At 39.2% G+C, this 17058-nt stretch overlaps 1 protein-coding gene and 1 pseudogene across 2 annotated transcripts in view; both read left to right on the top strand.

The window, feature by feature from the left end:
* ARMH4 (armadillo like helical domain containing 4) overlaps positions 1-17058 on the top strand; it is a 142093-nt gene that overhangs the window by 22914 nt on the left and 102121 nt on the right.
* On the top strand, positions 14312-15558 carry LOC101905452 (iron-sulfur cluster assembly enzyme ISCU-like; annotated as a pseudogene).

Genomic DNA, 17058 nt, shown 5'->3' with positions numbered 1-17058 from the left:
CGGGACAGACTTGGGAACATGGTGAATTTGCTTGGACTCTCCCAAGATGAGCCTCTTAGCTTATTGCTTTTCTGCAAGAGAAGAAATAATTCCCATTTCCTTATCTGTTTCAACACGCCTGTTTATTACTGAGTTTATAGAACAAACTCATAGTAATTGACGGAGAAGGCAATGGCAACCCACTCCAGTACTCTTGCCTGGAAAATCCCATGGACAGAGGAGCCTGGTAGGCTGCAGTCCATGGGGTCACGAAGAGTCGGACATGACTGAGCGTCTTCACTTTCACTTTTCACTTTCGTGCATTGGAGAACGAAATGGCAACCCACTCCAGTGTTCTTGCCTGGAGAATCCCAGGAACAGGGGAGCCTGGTGGGCTGCCATCTATGGGGTTGCACAGAGTTGGATATGACTGAAGCGACTTAGCAGCAGCAGCAGCATAGTAACTGATGTGCTGGTGAATTATTCCCCCCTTTGTATGATGCATATTATATGTAAACACATGACATGTTACTTGAAAAAAATATATATATAAAGAGGTTTTTAATTCTAGATTCCAATAGGAAAACCATGTTTAATTTTTTAATATCTTGATTAAAAAATGAGACCAAATATATCATTTAACTTCAATTTTCTCTTTCTGACAGCTTTTCCCTTGTTTTTCGAAGACCATTTTGACTGTCCTTATATTTAGGTTTTGAAAGATTGTACTTTTGACATCTTTTCCCAGCGAGGCAGCGTGCACGGGGCAGAAGGCTGTCATTCTCCGTCACTTGTTGTTTGGTCTGTTTCTGTGACAATCCATTTTCCTTCCTTCATGAATAGTTGTGTGTACACATCTGTGTGTGTATGTGTTTAATTTCATGGATGTTTTTTCCACAGTCCTCTGCGGGCATTTCCTATATATATGTATATATTTGCAGCACCTCTTAATTTCCTCTGCTGAAGTGATAGTGATATTATCTCTCCTTTCTTATCTGGAATTCTCAGTTATGCCTCGTCCTAGGATTCTCTCTACAATAACATAGGAATTTCAATAACATAGGAATTCCAGTAGAAAGTCATGTTTGAAAAGCATGCCTTTGTTCAGATGACATATCTTTTGGCAGTGTGGGGACCTCATAATTGGTACTGAAATCAAGATGCTTAGTTTCTTTCTTTTACTGGTAAATCAGAAATGAATGGGGAAAAGTTTTCTTTAAGCGGCATTGTAGAAAAACCTCAGAGATATTTTTCTTTAATAGCTCCATTGAGGATTCTTAAGAGCTCATGTAATTTTTATGAGAGAAATATTTGCTCTTCACCTGCACTTTAATTCACAAAATCATTTTTTTTGGTCTTCCCAGTATGCACTTCTTTTCAGAGAATATTTTCTTATTATTTTCTCAATCCTCAAATAACTTTTCAATTCATAAGGCAGCTAGAATAGATGAATGAGAAAGTCAAAGAGGAGTCAAAGATCTCATCTCAAGGCCACATTTATGAAGCAAGTTTATGTGACTTATTTTGGGTAGCTGTTACGTGGGTATAATATTAAAGATCCAGTGGAGTGTTGTAAATTTGAACTGTCCACTGTTACTTGTGATACTGTAGTATGAGGTTAAGGAGGTTCATACTGCTTTTCACTCTGATCATGTTAAGAATGAGTACAAATTTTGGCCTTTCTTCTTGAAAATGCTTTGGATTTACTTTTGCCTCAGTAACAGAGGCAATTTCAATCACTGATTACCTGTTATGATAAGTCACTTTGTTGGCTTGTCCTGAAATCATCATACATTCTCTGGCATTTATGATAGATCTCTGTTCTTAAGTACTTGTGTGTTCTGTAAGTTGCTGCTGCTGCTAAGTCACTTCAGTCGTGTCCGACTCTGTGTGACCCCATAGACGGCAGCCCACCAGGCTCCCCCGTCCCTGGGATTCTCCAGGCAAGAACACTGGAGTGGGTTGCCATTTCCTTACAGTAAATTACTCAGCACTCAGATTAGTCAACATATGTCTGCTCTTAATGTTCACATAGCCAGTGGTATTTCATAAATAGTTAAAATCACAATATTATGATATGTTACCATAAAACTTTGCTACAAATTCTGCTGTTCAAGAAAGATAGCTAACATTCACTCTTAAGTGTTTTGGTATGCTTTCTTATCATAGGGCATGTATTTATTGATACAGTCACAATTAATTAAACATTGTTATAGAATTGATTCTTCCCATTTTTTTTGTATCTTTGTTGCTCAGCACCGGAAAGTTAGACTGCTTGGTAAAACTCATTCTTAGACACTTACGAAATTTCATATAATGGTTCGTGATGACAAAAGGATTTAGCTTTGTACATATTCAGAGGTTTTGTTTATTCATTCATTTATGTGTATACTTAAGTATTTGATGATTCAGATAATAAGTAGATTTTGTATAAATTTTAGTAGAAGATTTATGATAAATGCATAAATAACAGATATACAAGGTAGAAGATGGGAAAGGATCACAAAAAAATTACAGGGGGCTTCTCTGGTGGTTCAGTGGCTAAGACTCTGCACTCCCAATGCAGGGGGCCTGGGTTTGGTCCCTGGTCAGAGAACTAGATCCTGCATGCAACTAGAGATCTCACATGCCACAATAAACATGGAAAATCCTGCTTGCTGCAACCAAGATCAGGTGCAGCCAAATAAACAAACAAAAAGCAACCAAACAACAAAAGCAACAAAACAATTATAGAGAAAGGACAGTGAAAGTTAGGAAAGAGAACTTAACCCTAGCTTAGAGAAATGCAAAGTTGCTATTTATGCTTGGGAGTCGTGTGTGTATGTGTTTGTGTGTGTATTTGTGTGTGTGTGTATGTATATGCTCATCATTCTTTTGGTATTTATAGAAAAGTAAGTGGTAGGAGATCCAAAAGTATAGAGAACATTGTAAGAGGTGGTGAACTGTCTTTTATATGTCACACATGCCACACTAGCATTCAGTTATTTTATGTGTATATGATCAAGCATATTTCTATAATTTTAGCTTGCTGGTTAAATGAATTCTTTCTTTTTTATTCTCCCAGTTTTATTGGCATATAACTGATATACAGCACTGTGAAAATATAAGGTGTACAGGATGATGACTTGACTTACATATACTGTGAAATGATTACCACAACAAATTTAGTGAACATCCACCATCTTATGTAGATAAAAAATAAAATGTTTTTATCCTTGTGATGAGAACTCTTGGGATTTACTCTTTCAAAAACTTTCGTATATATCATGTACTAAGTTTCTTCAATCATGTCCGCCTCTTTGTGATCCTATGTATTGGAGCCCTCCAGGCTCTTCTGTCCATGGAATTCTCCAGGCAAGAATATTGGAGTGGGTTGCCATTTCCTTCTCCACATATATACCATACGGCAGTGTTAATTACATTAATTATGTTGTACATTACATCCCTAGTCCTTACCTATCTATAACTGGCAGTTCGTATCTTTTGTCAGCCTTCCTTCAGCTTTTCCTCCTTTTATCTCCTGCCTCTGATAACCACAAATCTGATCTCTTTTTCTATGGGTTTGTTTTTAAAGTATAACTGACTGCCAACATTGTGTTAGTTCCTGGTACACAACATAGTGATTTGATATTTTTTATACATTTCAAAATTATCACCATGATAAGCCTAGTTATGTCACGATGCAAAAGATACTTTGTCATTATTGAGATGAATTATTTCTTAAGAATAGTTTTTAGAGGCAGCAACCAGGTACTCAGCCTCAGGCTAACAAATACCTGATTTATAGAAAACAGTGCCAGGTCTGTCCTGAGTAGGTGGTTCCGAGTTCTAGGTAAAAGGATTGGTTTTGAGTGTTTCATCTGGGCTCATACTCCAGGGCTGACAATCCTGTGAGAAGTGGTCCAAGCAGGGCTTTCCATATGTGGTGGTTTGTGCAGTTGTCAAAGCAAGCTTGTAGCTTGGGATGTGGAGATTTCAAAGACATTTTATATGTTTGCAGAAAATCAAGGTATTTTTAAAAGCATGATTTTTCAGTAAGAGGCTAGATTTCTGATATAATCATTGAGAATTTTATTGCAGCAGAGTACGAATAATTATGAACTTTAACAATGTATAAAATAATATGAGCATATTACCACTGCATTTATCAGGCTATATTCATAACCATGACCCTGTTTTTGCATCAGACTACTTATTAAAATGAATATATATATTCCTAAAGACAAAGATTAGAAGGAAAATAAAATGCATTGATTTGACTGGCCTTACAAGCTTTTAAAAATTGTTCACTCTTGGAAATATTAAACATTTACATTGATTCTGCCTACATTTACCTACTTTTTTTCTCTTTTTAGCCATTCTTCCTTCTTTTAATTGTTTAATAACTCCAGAAAAAACATTCTGTGGAAACTTCTTCTACAAAAATGGTGTAAAGAGGGACTTCCCTGGCAGTCCAGGGAGTGTGGGTTCCATCCTTCATTGGGGAACTAAGATCCTGCACAGTGCATGGTGTGGCCAAAACAAACACACACACCCACAAACAGAAAACACTTTTAAACATTATAAAGAATCTTCATGGTTTTATCATGAGAAAGAGATTCTCCAGGTGGTTAGTGGTCCCCTCACTGCTCCCTCCGGGTTTTCTCAAGGTATCTGTTTCATATACTCTCTGCGTCCTCTTTCCTTTTAATACTCCAACTCGAGCATAGATGAAAACTCTCTCACTTGTTTCAGCTAAAATTAGTAGAAATTTAAAAGCTACTTAGCTCAAATCTAAGGGAACACAAATCAAATAAACCAAGAAAATAAAAGAAACATAAAATGCATTAGTCTTACAGGGTACAAATTTCTCTCTGATCTTACCTTAGCTAAGGAGCTCCCAGGGCTCCCAGCCCTTGACTCATTCCGTGCTCTGAGAAGGGTTTTTAATATTTGGTACCCAAAGCTCTGGAACAGTTTTTCAGGCACCTTGCTATGCTTTCTGGCTTCACACCTCTTGACTTGTTTCCTATTCAGAGGGTACCTTCTCATTCTGTCTTCCCCATCCCTGCCCCCACGTGGAAGAGCCAAGACAAAGATGCAGATTTCCTCTAGAGCCGACCACCAAGTAGGGAATCCCCAACCCCACTTAAATATCATCTGTCCTGCTTTCCAATATGAAGGAGACACCTTCTATCCCTAGGCAGTTGACAACCAGACAATCATCATAATTGACACTAAGTATATCCCACTCTTTAGAGGAAATCCCATCTCTGTTAAAAGCATGTCATGATTCATGTATGGGCAATATCACACTGTTCTCACTATACAAGAAATACACTTGTATAGGGTCGTTCTAAAACCAGCTTGAACATCTGGAACTTCACAGTTCACATATTGCTGAAGCCTGGCTTGGAGAATTTTGAGCATTACTTTACTAGGCCTGTGAGATGAGTGCAATTGTGTGGTAGTCTGAGCATTCTTTGGCATTGCCTTTCTTTGGGATTGGAATGAAAACTGACCTTTTCCAGTCCTGTGGCCACTGCTGAGTTTTCCAAATTTGCCAGCATATTGAGTGCAACACTTTCCCAGCATCATCTTTCAGGATTTGAAATAGCTCAACTGGAATTCCATCACCTCCACTAGCTTTGTTCATAGTGATGCTTTCTAAGGCCCACTTGACTTCACATTCCAAGATGTCTGGCTCTAGGTGAGTGATCACACCATCGTGATTATCTTGGTCATGAAGATCTTTTTTGTACAGTTCTTCTGTGTATTCTTGCCACCTCTTCTTAATATCTTCTGCTTCTGTTAGGTCCATACCATTTCGATCCTTTATCAAGCCCATCTTTGCATGAATTGTTCCCTTGGTACCTCTAAATTTTCTCGAAGAGATCTCTAGTCTTTCCCATTCTGTTGTTTTCCTCTATTTCTTTGCCTTGATTGCTGAGGAAGGCTTTCTTATCTCTTCTTGCTATTCTTTGGAACTCTGCATTCAGATGCTTATATCTTTCCTTTTCTCCTTTGCTTTTCGCTTCTCTTCTTTTCACAGCTATTTGTAAGGCCTCCCCAGACAGTCATTTTGCTTTTTTGCATTTCTTTTCCATGGGGATGGTCTTGATCCCTGTCTCTTGTACAATGTCACGAACCTCCGTCCATAGTTCATGTCCGGGAGTTGGTGATGGACAGGAAGGCCTGGTGTGCTGCGATTCACGGGGTCGCAAAGAGTTGGACACGACTGAGCGACTGGACTGAACTGAACTGAGGGTCGTTCTGTCACATCCTATAGCAAATAATACTCGGTACGATGCTGCTCCGAAAACAGAGGGCTATGTTGGCTGCGTTGGGTCTTTGTTATGATGTAACGGCTTCTCGTGGAACATGGGCTTTTCTTGTTGCAGTGCTCAGGCTCTAAAGTGCACGGGTGCAGTAGTTGTGGTGCTCTGGCTCTCTAGTTGTGGCATGAGGGCTTAGTTGCCTCGCGGCATGTGGGATCTTAGTTCCCTGACCAGGAATCGAGCCTGCATTCCCTGCATTGCAAGGCGGATTCTTAACTGGACCTGAACCACCAGGGAAGCCCCTTAAATGAATCTTTAAGACCACTTTGAGAAGCCAAAGTGGAAGGGAGGGAAAAAATGCTAAGGGGAGAGGAGGGAGATCCTGATCTAGAAAAGTGAAAGTGAAAGTCGCTTAGTCATGTGTCTGACTCTGCCACCCCATGGACTATAGCCCGCCAGGCTCCTCTGTCCATGGGATTCTCCAGGCAAAAATACTGGAGTGGGTTACCATGCCCTCTTCCAGGGGATCTTCTACACCCAGGGATTGAACCCACGTCTCCCGCTTCGCAGGTGAATTCTTTATTGTCTGAACCTAGAAACGTTATTGGAGTTAATTTGTTCAAAGATCATTTTCCCTCTTGGGCCACTCTCATTTGCCACCTGGGGGTGACAAAAGCATATAGATGGGTTTTCCTTAAAAAGTTGATATCATATTCATTTGAAGTGTATGCTGCTGCTAAGTCACTTCAGTCGTGTCCGACTCTGTGCGACCCCATAGATGGCAGCCCACCAGGCTCCCCCGTCCCTGGGATTCTCCAGACAAGAACACTGGAGTGGGTTGCCATTTCCTTCTCCAATGCATAAAAGTGAAAAGTGAAAGTGAAGTCGCTCAGTCGTGTCGACTCTTAGCGACCCCATGGACTGCAGCCTACCTACCAGGCTCCTCCGTCCATGGGATTTTCCAGGCAAGAGTACTGGAGGGGGGTGCCATTGCCTTCTCCGAAGTGTATGCATACTATAAATTAATAAAAATTATATTGTAGTCCTTTGAAGGCATTATTTTGAAGAGGAAGATAATGAATTAGAGTTCTGTTCAATTTTTTTCAATCACCATATGTTGAGGGCTTATTTTGTGCAAGGCACAATGCTTGATCCTGTGGGTAGGACACAAAGAAGAGTAAGACAGAATCTCTGGTTTCAAGAAGGTAAATATACACAGGTATGATAAAACAAACACATTTCCACTAATTAATTTGTAAACCTCATTTTGAATTAGTTAAGTCATGTTTTTAAAGTTTGAAGGGAAATCTACTTTCATAGATATTTTTGCAAAATTAATAATCAACCTAACCAACCCATGATTTATCTTTTGAGTGTATGTGGATTATTTTTTAAAAAATATTTTTTATTTTTTTAAATTTTTGTTGCACTAGGTCTTCATTGTTGCTTGCGGGCTTTCTCTAGTTGCAGAGAGCAGGAGCTACTCTTTCTTGTGGTGCACAGGCTTCTCATCCCAGTGGTTTCTTCTTGAAGCCAGGCTCTAGGTGCATGGGCTTCAGTAGTTCCAGCATGTGGACTTCGTAATTGTGGCTTGCTGGCTCTAGGGTGTGCAGACTTCAGTCGTCGTGGCACAGGGACTCCTTAGTTGTGGCTCTCGAGCCCTAGAGTGTGCAGGCTTCAGCAGTTCAGCACATGGGCTCAGAAGCGGTGGCACATGGGCTCAGTTGCTCTGCTGCATGTGGAGTCCTCCTGGACCAGCAATCAAACCCATGTCACCTACATTGGCAGGTGGATTCCCATCCCTGTGCCAAGCTCCTATGTGGATTATTATGCATAAGTTTTGTATATGTTTGCTTAATATTTCTTTACTAAATTACTGTGGAGAAAGGTTTTATTCTGGATGGCTCAGAATTTATAGATACAATAATATTAAAGCTTCTCTGTTTCTCTTTATAGCACCCTTGATAAGTAGAACAATATTGCTGTAGTCTCACTTTCCAAAGGGAAATACATAAGAGTCTGTCATCTGAATCCAAAGCGAGTTGTTTCTAGTGACTAGAAGCTAGATTTAAGAACCTACATAACTTGTTTCAGTGCTCTCTCTATTAAGATAACTCAATTTAATTAGGGGCAGGATCTATACAAGATAATAGAGAACACCAATTATATGGGGTCAAGGCTGAAAAGGGTTTATGTACTGACCAGAAAATGTGAGGTTAGTTATGTAGACTGATCTTTTTAGCTTGCTAACCAGATATAGGAGATGACATTATCAACAGCAGAATCCTCTACAGAAAGTAATGTTAAATTAAGTAAGAAAATATTTAAACATCTTTATGAAATATGGGCTGAATCCAGAATATCTATCAAGGGGGTGTTTGAAGTGCACAAATTATCTTGTCTCAAACAAGATATAAAATTTTTTCATGTATGTACCTTTTAAATATTGTGAAAGTTAGAATGGAGGAAATTACTAATGATCATGTTCACTATTACAGAGTTAATAGAAAGTTTGAACTTTAGTAAAATGTTTTCAAGAAATTTGTATAGATTAATATGGGAGGTTTAAAAAAATCACTGTGAGGGGATTTTAAAAAGAGAATTAAAGCAATTAACAAACATTTAAAGCAGAATGTTTAATAAGCAATAAAATTTGAGATTGTATGTAATTTAAAAATACACTGCAAATTACAGATGCTTTTATGAGTGAAATCTGGAATTTGAAAATGGTGTTTGAAAAGCCAATAAACTCTCATTTAACTTACTAGACCTACTTTAAATGTAGATGATATGGATACTTTTGGAAACTCACTCTGTGGATTTCAGTTTCTGATGAAGACTCTGACAGACCCAGCCATAGCAAAATGACTAGGTCTTTCATAAAACACACACTTTAGTACATTAATGACGTTGCAGTCAGAAAAAATCTTCAAGGATTGTACTTTTTAGCTCAGTCCATCCCAAAGTGAGCTGAAACCTAGCAAGTGAGCTGTAAGGAGTAAGCAAATTGGAAAGGGAAAGGCCTTCTAGGACAATAGTAATACTAGGAGTCAACATCTGGACTTGTAGCAGGAAGAGGAACCCAGGCTGAAATTCCCACATTAAGGCTGTGTCTTTAAGAGGGGAATAAAGCAGTTCCAGGTTTGTGTCACAGCCTGAATCCCTACAGAAGCAGAGGTAAATCTTCGCTGGAGAAGAGCATGCCCAGTTGAAATGCATTGTTTTCCCACAGATTAAATTCAAGCAAATGTAGTCTCATAATAAAAGATCAATAAACTGTCAAGGAAACAAACAGCCATGACTGAGAATCAGCAGAAAAGTGAAATAATTGATTGACCTACTCCTTATCCAGGACCTTAGGTACTAAAACAATCAGAACAGAGTGTGAAATAACCATGTATAAAAAGATTAAAAGAAAGAAAAGATGAAATCACAAAAATTGTCAATAATAAGAAACTGACAAAAATGACCCAGCAGATTTTTGTTAAAGGAATAAAGCATTTAGAAATAAAAATAAAATTGTTGGGAGAAAACCCTTGATAATTAAATGGTTAAATATGCAATAAGAGAGTTAGTGAATAGGAAGATCAGTTTAAAGATATTACAAACAGTATAGTACCAAGAGACAGCAAATGAGACAACAAGAGGGGAAAGCACAGAAAAAGTGGGACACATAGAGGAACGAATTCAAATATGTCAATAATGACAATAAATACAAGGGAACTAAATATGGTGTTCAGTTCAGTTCAGTCGTTTAGTCGTGTCTGACTCTTTGCGATCCCATGAATCGCAGCACGCCAGGCCTCCCTGTCCATCACCAACTCCCGGAGTTCACTCAGACTCATGTCCATTGAGTCGGTGATACCATCCAGCCATCTCATCCTCTGTTGTCCCCTTCTCCTCCTGCCCCCAATCCCTCCCAGCATCAGAGTCTTTTCCAATGAGTCAACTCTTCACATGAGGTGGCCAAAGTACTGGAGTTTCAGCTTTAGCATCATTCCTTCCAAAGAATACCCAGGACTGATCTCCTTTAGGATGGACTGGTTGGATCTCTTTGCAGTCCAAGGGACTCTCAAGAGTCTTCTCCAACACCACAGTTCAAAAGCATCAGTTCTTTGGCGCTCAGCCTTCTTCACAGTCCAACTCTCACATCCATACATGACCACAGGAAAAACCATAGCCTTGACTAGACGAACCTTTGTTGGCAAAGTAATGTCTCTGCTTTTGAATGTGCTATCTAGGTTGGTCATAACTTTCCTTCCAAGGAGTAAGCGTCTTTTAATTTCATGGCTGAAGTCACCATCTGCTGTGATTTTGGAGCTCATAAAAATAAAGTCTGACACTGTTTCTACTGTTTCCCCATCTATTTCCCATGAAGTGATGGGACCGGATGCCATGATCTTAGTTTTCTGAATGTTGAGCTTTAAGCCAACTTTTTCACTCTCCTCTTTCACTTTCATTAAGAGGCTTTTTAGTTCCTCTTCACTTTCTGCCATAAGGGCGGTGTCATCTGCATATGTGAGGTTATTGATATTTCTCCCGGCAATCTTGATTCCAGCTTATGTTTCTTCCAGTCCAGCGTTTCTCATGATGTACTCTGCATATAAGTTAAATAAACAGGGTGGTCATAACTTTCCTTTCAAGGAGTAAGCGTCTTTTAATTTCATAGCTGTAATCACAGTTAGCTGTGGGATTTTTGTAGATGTCTTTTATCAGGTTGAGAAAGTTTCTGCCTTTTCCTAGTTTGCTGAGACTTCTGTTTTTGTTTGTTTGTTTGTTTTTGGTCATTAATGGATATTGGATTTTATCAAGTGCTTTTTCTGAATCTGTGTTTCTGTACCTATTGAGTTGATGATACGGTTTTTCTATTAATATGCTGAGTTATACTGATTGATTTTTGAATGCTAAGACAACTTTGTATTTTGGGGATAAGCCCAACTGTATCATCCTTTTAACCTGTTGGTTTCAAACAGATTAGTTTTGTTCGAACAGATTAGATTAGTTTGAAAACTCAAAAAGTTTTCGAACAAAATAAAATTTAAGACAAAATGCATGACATAAAAAAATACTGTACTAAACTATTAGAGAATATACAGTACCTTAAAGCACACAGTAAATATTTACAGAAACTGATCATGTGCTAGACCATAAAGCCATCTTGACAAATTTCAAGAATTGATACCATGCCGGCCAATTCTCTGATGTCTGCTCAATTTAGACATTTAAAATAAAAAGATAAATTGTCCCATACCTTTGAAAATTAAAAAAAATACTTCTAAATAATTTATGTATCATTTTGCAACCCCATGGACTATAGCCTGCCAGGCTCCTCTGTCCATGGGATTTTTCCAGGCAGGAGTGCTGGAGTGGGTTGCCATTGCCTTCTCTAGGGGATCTTCCTGACCCAGGGATTGAACCTGGGTCTCCCGCATTGCAGGCAGATGCTTTACCCTCTGAGCTACCAGGGAAGCCCATAGTATAAAATAAGAGTAATTAAAAATGAATCCTAGCGAAATATTCTTTCAAAACTTGTAAGATAAAGATAAATGGATACTTAAAGGGAATGGCAACCCACTCCAGTATTCTTTTTTTTTTTTTTAATCTATTTATTTATTTGGCTGCCCTGAGTCTGAGTTGTGGAATGTGTACTCTTAATTGCGGCGTGTGGGATCTAGTTCCCTGGCCAGGGATTGAACACAGGCCCCTTGCAGTGTCTTGGCCACTGGACCACCAGGGAAGTCACGCACTCCAGTATTCTTGCCTGGATAATCCCATGGACAGAGGAGCCTGGCAGGCTACGGACCATGGGGTCGCAAAGAGTCAGACACAACTGAAATGGTTTCTCATAGCACATTTAACCTTTAAAGCTTCTATTAGAAAAGAAGAAAGTCTGAGAATTAATGTCCCAGGCAGCCTCCACTTTAAGCTATAAAAACAAAAGAACCCCAAAGAAAACAGAAGGAATGAAGTAATAAAAGTAAGATTTCATTATCTTACTTTTCCATTTCACTGATCCATGACGGCTTGACTAAGATTTTGTAAAATTTGTATGGAAGAACAAGAGTTCAGGAAATAATTCCCAGTCAGTGCACTGCTAAAGAAAAGGATTAGAGGCGAGGGACACTTGCTCTATCAGATATTAGGACTTATAAAACTCTTACTATATATATTTAGGCAACGTGGTCATGGACAAGGATAATTAAAATAACTAGTGGAACAGAATAGAGAGCATAGAAACAGACACAGTTCTATAGGGGTTCTTGATGTAGGAGAGAGATGGTTTTACAGAGCAGTGGGGAAAGCATTTATTTTTCCCCACAAAAGTTCTGGGACAATTGGTTGTCCATATAGAAAAAATTAAATCAGAGTGAACATAACCTGATATACAGAAACTGATTCCATATGGTCTAAAACTGATGTGAAACATGAAATTCAAACACTTGAGAAAAATTATAGAATATTTCACTCCCTAATGGTACACAAGGATTTTTTGAAGTCATGACACAAAAACTGCTCACCACAGGAAAATGTTGATAAATTCAGCTGAAACTGAAAACTTTTATAAGAAGTTAACTAGAAAGGCAGTGAATGTACAACTTCTAAAACTGGGGAAGGTTGGGAATTCCCTGGTGGTCCGATGGTTAAGGCGCTGGTCTTTCACTGCTGTGAGTATGGGTTCAGTCTCTGGCGGAGGAACTAAGATCCCACAAGCCACGTGGCCAAAACAACAACAAAAAACTAGGGTAGGTGTTTGTAATACATATAATTTTGTAATACATGTAACTGATAAAGGATTGTGTCTAGAGTAGTGAGAACTCCAAAAAAATCAATAGGGAAATGACAGACAACCCAAAAGAAGAAGGAGCAAACATGATTAGACAGAGATACACAAACATGATCAAATATACAACCTCAGAAATAATTTAATTACAAAAATGCAAATTACCTCCACAGTGACATACCATTTTATATACACTGGATTTAAAAAAAAAGTGTGACAATAACAAAAGTTGGTGAGGATGTGGAGCTAAGGAAATATATCTAGACATTATTTAGAATGTTGAACACTTCTATTCCTTTGACCGAGCAAGTTTACTTTTAGGAACATGCCCTAAGGAAACCTTTGAATAGATCTATTAGAGATCATATATGAATGTTTGTAACAGTACTATGCATAACAGCAAAAAATTGGCAACAACTAAATAACTCAAAAGTTTGTTCACATATGCTAAATAAATAGTACTAAGTTGCTTCAGTCGTGTCCGACTCTGTGTGACCCCATAGACGGCAGCCTGCCAGGCTTCCTCTGTCCCTGGGATTCTCCAGGAAAGAATACTGGAGTGGGTTGCCATTTCCTTCTCCAGTGCATGCATGCATGCTAAGTCACTTCAGTCGTGTCCAACTCTCTGCGACCCTATGGACAGCAGCCCACCAGGCTCCTCTGTCCATGGGATTCTCTAGGCAAGAATACTGGAGTGGGTTGCCATTTCCTCTCCAATAAATAGTGACATGCTTGCAAAATGGAATACCATAAATTGGTGAAATTTACAAACTGGTATTTTGTTAGATGTGTGAAACTTAAAATCATAATTTTGAGTGGAAAAAGATCCTGAAATAAAACATTCAGTAATTTTTTTCTCCATTACATCCTTCTTGTTGTTTTTCTAAAACATTTTAAAAAATTGAAGTATTATTGATTTACAGTATTTCATGTGTATGGCAAAGTAATTCATCATTCAGTAATTTTTTAATGACATTCAGGGGAAGTAGGTGGTTAAGATGATAGAGGAATATGCAAACAGATGCCAAAGTATTAGTAATATTCCAGTTTTTTTTAGCTGAATGTGAGTTCTCTGGGATTTATTTCATTATTAAGCTTAACAGTATAAATATGATATATATTCTCTTGTATATATCTAATATTACATGATAAAAATATGAAAACAGTTGGCAGAAATGCTTAAGTTTTAAAGAAGTTTTAAGGAATGTAATGAAATTCTATAACATCTAAATCAGCTTAACATTGAGAGCTGCTGAATTTTGTGGTCATTGTTTCAGTAGTTTCTAGGGTTCTTCAACCCCTTCCAATCCCAGGGAGCCATCTGCTGGAGAATGGCTTCAACTCCTTAAAATGAGATTCATTTTCTTTTCTGACTTTTCAGTTTTGCACCCAATTTGATGCCCAAATTAAAAATAAATTGGAGGCAGGTGCAAGCCCACAAGACGGCTGGAGTGGGCCGTCTGTGGCAGGCGGCATTGGCCCTGCTCCTTCCGGCCCACGCCTGCCCGCCAGGGAGCTGTCAGCTCACAAGAAGATTGTTGATCATTATGAAAATCCCCGAAACGTGGGGTCCCTTGACAAGACATCTAAAAATGTTGTGACTGCATTGGTGGGGGCTTCAGCATGTAGTGATGTCATGAAATCACAGATTCAAGTGGATGAAAAGGGGAAGATCGTGGACGCCAGGTTTAAAACATCTGGCTGTGGTTCTGCCATTGCCTCCAGCTTGTTAGCTGGAGGGGTAAAGGGGAAGACGATGGAGGAAGCCTTGACCATCAAAAACAAAGATATCGCCAAGGAGCTGTGCCTCCCGCCTGTGCAACTGCACTGCTCCGTGCTGGCCGAAGACGCCAAGGCCACCTTGGCTGATTACAAACCGAAAACAGAAGAGACCAAGAAGAAATGAGCCCCGGTGATGCCTTGAAGGTCCCACAGGCTGCCAGCCCCTCAGCCATGCAGACACATAGGTGTTGAGAAGCCCTTGCACTACAGTAAGTGAACTCTGAGATCCGTACATTTGCCGCGCACGTTGTGACTCTAACTCAAGCAAAATACACAGCCTAGTTCTGAACCCTCTGGTTTCTTGCAACTCACTTTCATCGCCTTAACCTCTCGTGTGTCTATTTCGATTTATGTGTATGACCCCAAAACTGAAATCAGTAGTGAAATCTCTATTGATTGGGTAGTCATGAAGTGCACAATATCTAATTTTATCTGAATCTTTGGGGGGAAGATTACCAGTAGAAGGCCTTGGTAAGATTATTTGGTAGGACCAAATAATAAGTATTGTACAAGTATTTATGTACAAGTATTATACATAAAACAGATTTTGCATCTATATAATAAATAAAGGAGTATTGTGAGACTAAATAAATAAATTGGAAAACAAAAATAAAATGGAAAATTAAAGCAGTACCATCCCTAGAGCTTTATTTACTCTATGTGTAGAAACCATTCTGCTACAGTGGCTTTTGATTATATTGTATAGGGGCTCCCAGGAAAACACATGGCAACAAACATTTCTTCTTTTAAAAGTCTGGCACTGGAATCTGTCAGAGCCATTCTTTTATGGGGGAAATGGGAGAAAGACTCATATGCTAAGCGTCCACCCAGAGAATTCACCGTTTCTTTTCATTGTATCCTTCATCTTCACATGCCCTAATCTATGTGGCTTAGTTTTGATTATAAACTTTGTAAAGAGAAAGAGAAGTTTGACTCTTAAACCTAGTGAATAAATAGGCAAAAGATAAGGATTCAAATTAATCACTGCTGTTCCAAAGAGTTTTAGTTGCTCAGTTGTCTCTGACTCTTTGTGACCCCATGGACTGTAACCCACCAGGCTCCTCTGTCCATGAAATTCTCCAGGCAAGAATACTGGAGTGGGTTGCCATTCCCTTCTCCAGGGGATCTTCTCAACTTTGGGTACCAGATGCGAGGAGCCAACTCATTAGAAAAGACCTTGATTCTGGGAAAGATTGAAGGCAAAAGGAGAAAAGGATGACAGAGGATCAGACAGTTAGATAGCATCACCATCTCAATGAACATGAATTTGAGCAGACTCTGGGAGATAATGAAGAAGAGGGAAGCCTGGTGTGTTGCAGTCCATGGGGTTGCAAAGAGTTGGATGTGACTTAGCAACTGAAAAATAAACAACAATTGCAAAGAGACAGAAAGTTCAGGTAGGAGCCTATTACTGTAAGTCAAGGATAGCCAGGTCATGTTGGGGAACAAGTGTTACTGGTGGGGTTCTTCCTACTCCTATTATTGGGATGACAAATTCTCAACCAAGGGTTCCCCTTGGACTCATCAATAATACTCTGGAAATGCTAGCTATGTCTCTGTCTTCTAGAGCTGTAAAACTGTCTAAATGGTGATACAAATAGAATGAGAGAAATGGAGCATCTTTGGTGGGAACTGCTTATTGAATGGCAACTGGACTTTGCAGTAGAATCAGATTACTCAGGCCAGGACCACAAGACAAACTTTCTCCAATATCTTCTATTGATTTTGTTGGGGGAATCATGGCCCTGGCCCTGAAAGGAATGAAAACTTTTAGTTTTGGTAACCAGAGGTGGAAATGTTTACAATAAATAAAGAAAAGAGGCCTGACCTAGAGAGTCAAAAATCTGGGGTCTCACAAACTTGTTTGAGGCTCTGCTGTGATATTTGAACACCCAAGGCAGTATATCACCAGTAAAGTAGACTGTAAGTAATACAGAATTTATAAAACTTGCTCTGCTTAGTCAAGTATGTATATTTGGAGGATAATGTCTGCACAGGCTTCTCACTGCAGTGGCTTCTCTTGTGGAGCATGGGCTCTAGGGCTCACAGACTTCAGTACTTGTGGCTCCTGGACTCTAGAGCACAGAATCAATAGTGGTGGCTCACAGGTTTAGCTGCTCCCTGGTATATGGGATCTTCCCAGACGAGGGATCAAACCTGCGTCTCCTATGGTAGGCAGATTCTTTACCAGTGAGACACTAGGGAAGCCCTGAGCAATGCTGCTTTCTACAGGTTCTTTTTGTTTGTTTGTTTGTTTTT

The sequence above is a fragment of the Bos taurus genome, chromosome 10 (assembly GCF_002263795.3).
Source record: "Bos taurus isolate L1 Dominette 01449 registration number 42190680 breed Hereford chromosome 10, ARS-UCD2.0, whole genome shotgun sequence".
Classification (NCBI taxonomy): Eukaryota; Metazoa; Chordata; class Mammalia; order Artiodactyla; family Bovidae; genus Bos; species Bos taurus.
The sequence above is the reverse complement of the archived record's forward strand: the minus strand, read 5'-3'. Positions and strand labels throughout refer to the sequence as shown.